The sequence below is a fragment of the Hemicordylus capensis genome, chromosome 4 (assembly GCF_027244095.1).
Source record: "Hemicordylus capensis ecotype Gifberg chromosome 4, rHemCap1.1.pri, whole genome shotgun sequence".
Taxonomy (NCBI): Eukaryota; Metazoa; Chordata; class Lepidosauria; order Squamata; family Cordylidae; genus Hemicordylus; species Hemicordylus capensis.
Window position 1 is genome coordinate 147,917,971 of NC_069660.1, and position 10,976 is coordinate 147,928,946.

At 43.5% G+C, this 10,976-nt stretch overlaps 1 long non-coding RNA gene across 1 annotated transcript; it reads right to left on the bottom strand.

Moving 5' to 3' along the window:
- Positions 1-435: 435 nt before the first annotated feature.
- On the bottom strand, positions 436-6,029 carry LOC128324004 (uncharacterized). Its single transcript, XR_008306565.1, has 3 exons — positions 5,815-6,029; positions 3,803-3,860; positions 436-818 (listed from the first exon to the last, which is right to left on the bottom strand). It is a non-coding gene; the product is annotated as an uncharacterized LOC128324004 (long non-coding RNA).
- Between the last annotated feature and the right edge of the window lie 4,947 nt (positions 6,030-10,976).

A 10,976-nucleotide genomic window follows, 5' to 3' on the forward strand; every position in this document is an offset into this window, starting at 1 on the left:
GGTTTTTAAAATGCTGGTTTTAAGTTACTTTTTCTGAAAACGCCAGAGCAAATAGGGAGAGGCACTGAGGTAGAATCATTAGCATGATAAGAGGGATACTCTCTTTAGAAATGCAGATGTTGCTCTTTAGAAATCTCCTCCCTCCATTGGGTAGAAAAAGACACGGAGGCATGCAATGTGAACTTGCACCAGCACAAAACCCGAGAGCAGAGGGGAGGGGCTGCTTCCCTCAATGCTGCAAGTGTAATTTGAAATGGCTTCAGTCAACATTTGCCCCGCAGCATGAAGCCATGTGTGAATAACTACCTGTTGACACTAGCTTTACTTTTGACCTTTTTCTGTGTGATAAAAAACACAAGTAAATTAGGTGAGGCAAGTGTCTAGCGATTTCCTTAATTAAGGTGAGGGGAAGACAAAGCAGAGATCATTCTCATGCAGAAAGGATAGATAGCTTTTATTCCAAGAACATACACTTTGTCATAAATTGGAATAATTTTATCAAGCAGTTGCCAGCTGCAGGGAGGGGTGGGGGTGGTCAGGTTTGCTAAATAATTCAGTTTGATTTATTTGATACTATTGTTGATTCCCTGCTTCCTCTCCCCACCCCCAGCTCAGCACACCTCCTCAAAATAAGCAACTTCCCTTGAGGACAGAAACAGCAAAGATGAAATATCAATTATCTTAAGGTATGAGGACAAAGAGAGGAAATGGAATAAGTGTAATAATAAAATTTTTCAGGTCTGCTAGGCAGGCATCCCTTTTTCTCCTCACTGGAAGCAGAGTGACTTTTGCCATTCAGACAAATTATGCTGTAGCACCTAAAAATATGAACAAAAATAACCATAGTGATAAAAATTAGAAAAGAAAATGTTTCATTTTGTTAAAAGCAGTAGAAATGAATCATAGAAATGCGCTTTAAAGACTGTTAATAGAAGTGCATGTATGCTGAAAAAAATCTAATTAACCTTTCTGATTAAATAGCCAGGGATTACTTAGTTACTAATATTTCTGTCACAATTATCATAATCGAAACTTTTTTCCTCTCAGGAAGCAAAATTGGACTCTTTTATTAAATAAAACCTGAAACATAGTATTTACTAATCTTTAGGGACCTAATACAGAAAAATTCACAGTGATTTCACTGTCAATGTTATCAGGCAGAATTTAATATGTTGTAGAAGGTGGCAGTAGTCACTTCACTTGCAAATTTAAAGACAGGATTCTCTTTTGTTTCAAAAATTTGTGTATGGAAGCAGTTGTACTCTATTACATTTCAAACTATCAGTCCTATGCTCCTTCCTATCTATCTATCTATCTATCTATCTATCTATCTATCTATCTATCTATAATTCACAAAGACGGGCCAGGCGTTGGATGAGAGCATCGCAAACCTCACAAGACCTCGCGAGAGTTTGTGCATTTGGGCGTGGGAGAGAGAATGCAAGGAAAGCACCCAGCGGGCGGGCGGGCGGGCGGGTGGGAGGAAGGGAGAGAAAGCTGCCGGTGGCCAAGCGGCAAAGAGTTCAGTGGCAAGTGGCCTGGCAGAGAGCGGGGGAAAGCAGCCTGGTAGGGACAGGAGGGAACCGCCAGCCCCAAAGAGCGCACAGATGCTCTGTGTGGGTTCAGCTAGTTATAGATAATAGTGACAGTCTAAAGAGCAGCATGATATAAACACAATTTAAATACCATAAACACCTTCCAAGTTAGCATATAAAGAGTGGCACTACATTAAAAGATTCTAATTCATCTCGTCGTTGCTTGACAGTAAGAATGTCATACAAAGGAACTAATTTTCAAATCACAGCAAGCAAAAAGAATGTAGCTATGATGATGTTATGAGTGGTCTTACAGCAGGCATGCACAACTTATGTGACTCACAAAACTAAAGTCAGCTCTTCAGTCATGTATTGGGTCTGTCAGGTTATTGGCAAGGTTCCTTATTTTGCAGTCCAGCAGTGTAGGGAGGCTGGCAGCAGTCCATGTGTGGCCGCCGCCACAGCCCCTTGGCCCTGCACCCGTGTCTGATGTTGGATGCAGGGGCTCGGCTAGCCACGCCCCCAAGTCCGACGTCAGATGCAGGGGATGTAGTCTCCCTCCTAAATGGGGCCATGCGGCCCCATTTGGAAGGGAGAGTGGCCCGTGCTGCATTGGGCAGCGTGGGCCAGAGTGACTCTCCCTGCCTTAAAGGCAGGGAGAGCTGCTCCGGCCACGCTGCCAGTGCAACAAGGGCCAATCTCTCTCCTAAAAGGAGTCACGCAGCCCCGTTTAGGAGGGAGACTACATCCCCTGCATCTGACGTCGGACACGGGGGCGTGGCTAGCTGGGCCTGCGTCCTAGAGCCCCGAACTTCTCGGAAATCAGGGACCGACAGAAGGACCATCTGAACGGATCTAACCGGATGGGATGTAACACATCACTCACTATCCCCTGCTGGGTGGGTCAGTCAAACTTACAGCCTTCGTCTGTAGAGACGAAGGCTCTAAGGCTGCATTCGTAAGTAATGCAAACACGGAACAGGGCAGAGGTTAGAACGCCATGATGTCCGAATATGTGCAACCGTGGTTTCGCAGCAAAAGTGACCTGAGGTTTGCCTCACCAATCTCCAGTCAGAACCTTTGATTTGTAGTGAGTTCAGCACACTTTTGGAGGTTGCAGTCTCTATTAATAATGTCTGAATGAGGCTCCAGTGGGATAGTATGCATATTTGGTAGATTGCTGCCAGGATCATGCTACACCCATAGCCAGGGAGGTTTGCCTAATTTTCTCACTTGTAAACCTGCGTACTCTTTGCACCCTTCGTGAGGAAATCTTTACACATTACATAGCAAGCATGATTGGGTGTTTCTTAAACCATACATACCAAGGGTGAGCATACACATGTCATTAAACACCAATGTACACATGTCGGGGCCTGGCCCAGTCATGGGTGTTGTAAACAAGGAGATAGCATCCACCACATATAGATATATCTATCTTGCTATATATTTGTACTTTTAATTTGCATTTTTGTTTTAATTATATTATAAGCCACTTTGGGATTATTTGAATGAAAAGTGGTTTAGAAATGGAACAATCAATCACTCAGTCAATGTGTATGTGTGTGTATACACACACGCACACAATCACTGAAGAAAACATCTGTGAAACTACAGCAATTGTGTTTACTACAAAAAAGATAGAGATGAGTGTATGAAACAGCCTTTCCTCTGCCTTGTCATTTGAAAAAGAGTTCTCTACAATGAATCCAAGTGTCCAGTCTAGTATCATTGTACCCCACTCCCTGGTTGTGTGGCAGCCCAGACTGCCTGCAGCCCAATTCAGGCTGCTGGCAGCACATCCTACCATAGAGGCTTGGGAAAGAAGCATCTCGGCCTCTTGAATGCCTTCAATGCACCACATGAACAGTGAAGTGCATTGTCAACTTTCTGGGAGCTGTGTCCTTCCCCCAACCTCTCTCTTGTTGTGCCGCTCACTGTAGCGGGGATCGTGTGGCCGTGGGGCACAGTGAAAAGGAAGATGCAAAAGAGGAGACCAAAGTCCCACGGTACTGTAAAATTTGTTTATTGAAGGCCAATGCAAATCGGCAATGTGTATCGGCCTTAAGGGGCAAACTGGTGGGACACTGTGCGAAACAGGATGCTGGACTAGATGGGCCTTGGGCCTGACCCAGCAGGGCTGTTCTTATGTTCTTACTAGGACACATAATAAAATATTGTGAATATTTAAAATATGTAGACATTGAATTCTTGAAAAACAACTATGGAACAACCTAGTATAAAAACTATAATCATTATACACTTACATATTTTCCAATGAAATCCTTTCACAAAAAAACCACTTCTTCAAAAACAGGTAAAAACCTGAGGAATAATTTAAAACAGAAACTTGGTTTTACAAAAACAGTATTTCCAAAAATAACAGCAAAAGGGAAGTCAACAGCCGGTCATATGGGGAAAGGTAAGAATGTTCCTGCCGTCCTCTCCAACCCTGGGAGAAACAGTCATGTGAACAACCTTATCGTCTGATGTTGTGGGGGAGAGGGAAATAGACTGTAAGAGCCAGCCCTGGACCCAGTGCCAGCCTCAAGCCCCGACACCAGGTGGAAACTGGGGCCTGCCAGCTAGGAGACCCAGATCCAGAAATCTCAGAACTACAGACCAGGGGTGTAGCTATAATTGAGCAGATGGGTTCAAAAAACCCAGGCCCGCATCTCCGGAAGCCCCGCCAGCTCCACACCTCCCTATTTCATTCATTATCTCCATCACTCTGAGAGGCCGCTGGGGAGATGGGCAAACACTGGCCCCCTCCCCCCTAGCTACGGCCCTGCTGGAGCTGGAGCATCCAAAGAAACTGGCCCCTTCTGCACCAAGTGCCTTGTGCTCTCCCAGGTCTGCTACCGATGGGCCAGAAAAGACATACTCAGGGGCGTATCTAGGGGTAGGGCAGGCAGGGCATGTGCCCCGGGCGCCACTCGAAGGGGGCGCCATTTTGTAAAATTATTTTTTTAAAAAAAATGGCTGCCAAAAACAAAATGGCCACCGTGCATGCTCAAATGGCCTCTGTGAGGCTCTAGGTCATGCCAGGCTTTGCAGAGGCCATTTGAGCATGCGCAGTGGCCATTTTGTTTTCAGTGGCCTTTAAAAAAAATTATTTTTAAAAACGGCCACTACACATGCTCAAATGGTCCCTGCAAGGCCCTAGAGGCCAGCGGGGTGAGAGGGAATCTTTGCAAAAAAAAAAAAACCCAGCCTTTAGGAAGCCCCCCAAAGGGGCTACAGGTAATAATAATAATAATAATATAACATAAGGCACATATTTAGATTGGCACTATGTACAGAGAATCAGGGCTTGTTAATACTGAGCTGACGCTTAAGAGCTAGGATTGTATTCATTTGCTCTTACTTTGCTTCTTGTGATAAGTGAGTTAAATGTGATGTCTTGCTAATATGGCTATTAATGGTGAGTTTGTCTTTGAATCAGTGTGAAACCCTTAATATTAAGGCCCACTGGGAGTTTCTTGCTCTCTTTCTCTCATTTTAACTGTCTTTCTGAAAGACTAGAATATATTCCAAGCGGTGACACAGTTTACTCTGCATATCCTTTAATTATTTACAGAGTATCTGGGAAAAGTCAAATTCTCCATTGATTTTTAAAACTTATGTAATGGTGATGCTACAATGCATAGTAGAGAATTAGACAGGCACTTCTGTTTAGTTTTCCAAGTACATCTCCACATAGTATTTGGGTATTTCATGAGCCCCAACATACTGAAATTTGTAGTTTTCCAGCATATTTTGATCTGTCTATGTCCACTGCTAAATAGTTTTTGAAATATTAAAAGATTAACGAGCTTGACTTGTATTTTTCAGCTGATATTATGGTAAAGTTATCTGAAAGATGGGTGTCAGATGCTTGGACGGGGCCACAATTTCAGTGCTTGCCCTAGGCACTATTTTCCCTAGATACGCCTCTGGACATACTGGCTAGACTTGGAAAAGAATATTCACCAATGCATGAATTATAATTGAAGAGAATATTTCAGAGAAGTATTTTATCCATTCTATTAAATGCATTGGTGAATATTTGAGAAGAAGTCCAGGACTTCAAGCCCAGAGGAGTGCCCCTTTACATTTCTCTACTCTCCAGACAGGAAGATGGCTCCGCCCGGGACAGGTAGTCTGAGTGTAGAAGTATTCCTTCTGGCTCTGGGCCTCATTGAAGTAAGTTGCTCACATGCAGCTCTCCGGGAGTCTTTTGCCATGCCACCTATTAGCCCTCAAAGGTTGCTGTCTGTAAGATGGAACACCACCATACCTGATGCAGAGATGTAGTGGAATGACTGGCTCAAGCAGAGGCTGATTAAAAGGGTGCAAGCCGAGAGCAATGGATTACGCCAGGGCTCTCAACAGGAGGTACTTGAAGGCCTCCCAGGGAAACTCAGAGCTCTCCTGCTTCCACATGCCACAGCTGCACTTTTTATTCTCCATTTGAAGACCACTGGATTGAAGCTAGCATGTCTTCAGTGACGTGTTCACTGCGGAAGGGAAGGATGGAATGTGAAGCCCTTCTTCTGCTGCTTCTGATTGGCTGGTTGTTTGCTGAAGGTCATTGTAACCCGCCCACAGACACACACACACCTAACATGCTTCAGAAAATTCGCACTGAGTACTCACATTGAAATTAATAGGACCAAGTTAACTTGTCCCATTAATTTCAATAAGACTACTTATGAATAACTTAAGGTGAATGTTAGCCAGTGACTGGAGTAGCCCGTCTCATTACTGTAACATTTAACTCTGTGTGTGTGTGTGTGTGTGTGTGTGTAGACAGATAGATAGATTTACATAAAATATGTAGGATATTTTATGTACACAGAGAGAGAGAGAGAGAGAGAGAGAGAGAGAGAGAGAGATTGCTATAGCTATAGATTATATAGATATTGCTAGAGAGACAGAGATAGAGATAGAGATAGAGATAGAGATAGAGATAGAGATAGAGATAGAGATAGAGATAGAGATAGATAGCTTATGTTACTCATAAGCAATTTTATTTAAATTAATGGGACAAGTTTACTTGTTCTATTCACTTCATTTTGAGTGTGCATGAGTAACTTAGTCTGGATGTAAGCCAGCAAACTGGAGTAGCCCGTTTCATAACTACTAGGGATGTGCCTGGATCATTTTGGCACCGCTTTGGAGAGGCGCCGAAACAATTTGGGCTCCTGCAGCCAAAACCTTTCAGTGCAAGGCATCGGGTACCTTTAGAAAGGGGCAGGCAGGTCCTACCTGCTCCTCCCATGAGCTGCCACCCCCCACCGTGGTACTGTTGTGCTTCAAGGTTAATGTAAAAGCATCAGCCATGCTGCTGTCCTCTTTAAAATGCCACTCTGTGCTGCTCCCAGCAGCCCTCGCATGATGTCGGCACACAAATAGTGTGGACGCATGCGCCAACACCATTTGTGTGGTCAGCAACTTCATGCTGACCACGCAAATGGCACTGGTGCGTGTGGCAAACAATTTGAAACCAATTAAGCAAGAGAGAATGCTGCAAGCAGCCTCCTGTGGCAGAGAGCATTAGCACATTCTTGTACCATGGTGTGGAACTGCTGTTCTAGTGAGATAGCCTGGCATCACATGCGGAGGCAGTAATGATGAGACCGGGGAGTTTAGATAGATATGCACTCTCCACCTCTGATCAGGGAACAGAACAAAACTGGATTCCCACATACATCTGCCCTCTCTGCCATAGGGAAGCACTTTCCGTTGCCTGCCTTTTACATTTTTTTAGCTTTTGCGGATCTCAAATGAATGATCTCAGCTCCAAAAAGATAACAGAATCTGCAGCTCCAACAACACATTAGCCTGAGTTCCATGATTTTTCCTCTGCTGTGTTGTTGTTGTTGTTGTTGTTTTATGCAAAGCAGCACGGGACAGATTGGGTTGAAGGGTGGGTCGAAGTAGAAGAAGGGTGGGGCTCCTTAGCCTTCCTGTCATTTCAACTCAAAATTGCACCCCCCCATCTGCTTTTTGGGGGGAGGGGGACTCCCACCCATGGAGGAGAAATTTAGGAAGATACAGTGAGCCCCAAGGGACCCCAAACCTCTCTTCCTGCACATGAAAACACAGCTTACGTGGGGATAAATTTTAGCTGGAAAGGTACAAGAGATGAAAGGGTTAAGCAGCTCTCTCCGTGTGTGCTCTTTTTCACTCAGACTCAGGCTGCTTTGCATTGCAGTAGGGAGGGAGGGAGGGAGGGAATATGGCCCCATTCGCACGTACCAGGAAACTGAGTTAAACGGATAAGAGGTTGGATTTATTGTACATCTGAATGCATGGAACCTCTGCCCCATTGGAAAAGTGACCCGAGGTTTCCCTCCCCAAACTCCAATTTGAACCCTCGGTTTGCAGTAAGTCTCACTGCTCCTCCCTGAGGTTAGCAGCTGGCTGCTGTGTGTCCAAATGCAGAGGATTCTCCAAAACCAGAGGAGGGAGGAAGCTCCTCCCTCTCTCCATTTTGATTGGCTGTTGCAGCTGTCCTTCATGCAAAGGAGGAAGCCCAGCAGCCTTCCCTCCCCCCACTCGCACAGCCATTCCCCTTCCTCTCTGACTGCAGTTGGGAGCCCACACAAATATGTCTGAAAGCTTGCAGGTAAGCACGGGCGGGGTGTGTGTGTAACCGCGGGTCCATTGGACCCTCAGTTCCGTGTTATGTGCACATGTGGCCAAAGAGAGAGATGGAACTCCAATTAATAATGTGTAGTTTGAGTCTATGTTAATAAGAATTCTTGGCAAGACTGATAGACTTTCCTTTAAAAAACACCCAACACTCCAATTATAAACAAATGGAATTAATGTGACTTGAAGCTACTAAATCAGGCACAACTCACAGTCACATAATTCCAAGCATGGGCTGACCTTTAAAGGATACTTTAATTTGATAAACACTATACTTCATTGACTTTCAAAAGAGGAATTGCACATTAAAGGAAGGGAAACAATAATAGGTTCTGGGGTTTGGTTTTGCTTTAACCTAGATTTAAAAATAACAACACTATGTAAGTCTATAGCAATGTTAAATGCTTCCATATCACTAAGAAAAAAATCTACACACCCACACAAAATATTTATTTCTGGTGTTGAATTTGCGTAATATTGGTGTATACTGTAATCCAAAGGCACACTGTGCCTTTGTCTAGTATGGTTTCTATTAGTATAAATTTGTATTCGCAGCACCCTGGTTCTTGAGTTGCTAATGAAACTGTAATGTTTAACACGCATAATTTTGCTAAAAAATGAGCTAAAGCACAGGACAAGTGTCATAACATAGACCAATGATCAGAATAAAATGGAGTCCAGCCCAGCTTACAGTTGAGGATGCTAAAATGTAGCCGATTTCAGTGTTGTCCTTTCTCATGATTCCGTAATCGGGCTTGAGGACAGGCAGCAGGGAAGACGGCAGCAGCTTACCTTCCCCGCAAATGGTCTGGATAGTGTTGCTGGGTGTGTGGATTGTGCTCCCAGATGAGCCGCTGCTGCCCCATGCAGTGCAGAGGTGCGGGGCCCGGGATACACCCTGCCAGCCCCTAGAAACCCCACAATGCACTGCATGAGCAACTCTCGAGGGATCATCTGTGGGGAAGGCCAGCTTCTGCTCCTTAGTCAGATGCAAAGCAATGGCTTGTTGGGAGAAACATACAGTTAAAATGGAGGATCAGGGTGCCTCTGAAGACATTGCTCAGACCTCAGAATCATGAATTTAGGAACATAGGAAGCTGCTATATACTGAGACCATTGGTCCATCTAGTTCAGTATTGGCTACACAGACTGGTGGCAGCAGCTTCTCCAAGACTGCAGGCAGGAATCTCTCTCAGTCCTATCTTGTAATTGATTTGTACCCAAATCTAGATGATTTGGGTGATTTGGAGACAGAACACAACACCCCTGTGGTCTATTGGCAAGATCGGGTCCAAATTGAATCACGCCAGATTTGTTTCAAATATCTTTGAGATTTGGATTTCTCCTTTTAATTCCCCCAGATTCTCAGCTTTCATTTTAAAAAAACAGCTAAGCTCTAGCCCTTGTAGAAGTGGAGTTATGGAACAAAATGTTTGTGGTCACTATTTTTCAAGTGTTTGGATTCTTTGGTGTATAATAACTTTTCCTCAATGAATCCCTATGAGGATTCATTACACACCTTCATTTCTTTTATTCATTTTGGCTGTCTTTGGACAGCGCCAACTGTCAACTGCCATGTGCCAACTACATCCCCCCTCCCACCCGCAAGGCAGTGGGGTACTAACTCAGTTTATGTTCTAGGAATTTTTTCAAGTGTTTAGACTCTTTGATGTCTCATAACCTTTCCTCATAATGAATCCCTACGAGGATTCATTACACACCAAAGAGTAAATACCTCAAAAAATCCTAAAATATAAACTGAGTACCACAGTGGCTTGCGGGTTGGAAAGCAGTGGGGTCAAAATGAACAGAAGAAATGAAGGTGTGTAATGAAGATACCAAAGAATCTAAACACTTCAAAAATTCCTAAAAAATATTGGTGAGATTGAAACGACAGCTCATGTACTCTTGTACTGTCACTATTGTCGCGATATCCGACATAAGCTTATCTCCTTAGATATTAGCCCATATCCAGACTGTACTGATTCCTTTTACCTGAATTTCTTTTTAGCAGATCAGAATGATTCTAGGTCTTATAATGTGGCTAAGTTTTGCCTCATAGCTAGCAAAATTAGATCAGAGCTCATTAAGAACTAATATTCTATGAGATTTAACACTGCTCTGTATTAATTATATAATTTTGCTGTCTCGCTACTTTATAATCAGTGTCACTCTGTCATTAATCTTGATTAACCCTTATATATAGTTTTATCTACATAGTTCTAACTTTTAGCGTCTTCCACTTATTACACTAAGTAACTTTACAGAGACTTTTATTTTGTAGGTGTAGATTGTTTGAACCGTTTTTGTTAGTTTCTCTGTTGTGCTGGTCAAAGACCAAAATAAAGACTATGTCTATGTCCTAAAAAATAAACTGAGTGTGCCAGTGGTGTGTGGGTGGGGGGAGTTCACATGGCAGCTGACAGCTGACACTGTCCGATGACAGTCGAAATGAACAGAAGAAATGAAGGTATATAATGAATTAGACACCAAATAATCTAAACCCTTAAATATTCCTAAAAAAATAAACTGAGTTTTATTTTTGCCTCGCAGGTGGGCGAGGGTGTAGTTGACACATGGCAGTTGACAGCACTCTCCAATCACAGTAAAAATGAACAGAAGAAATGAAGGTGTGCAATGCATCCTCATAGGGATTCACGAGGAAAAGTTATTATACACCAAAGAATGCAAACACTTGAAAAATAGTGACCACACATTTTGCTCCACTTCTACAAGGGCTAGAGCTTATCTTTTTTTAAAAAAATTAAAGCTGGGGATCCATTTTAGGGTTAGGATAGGGCG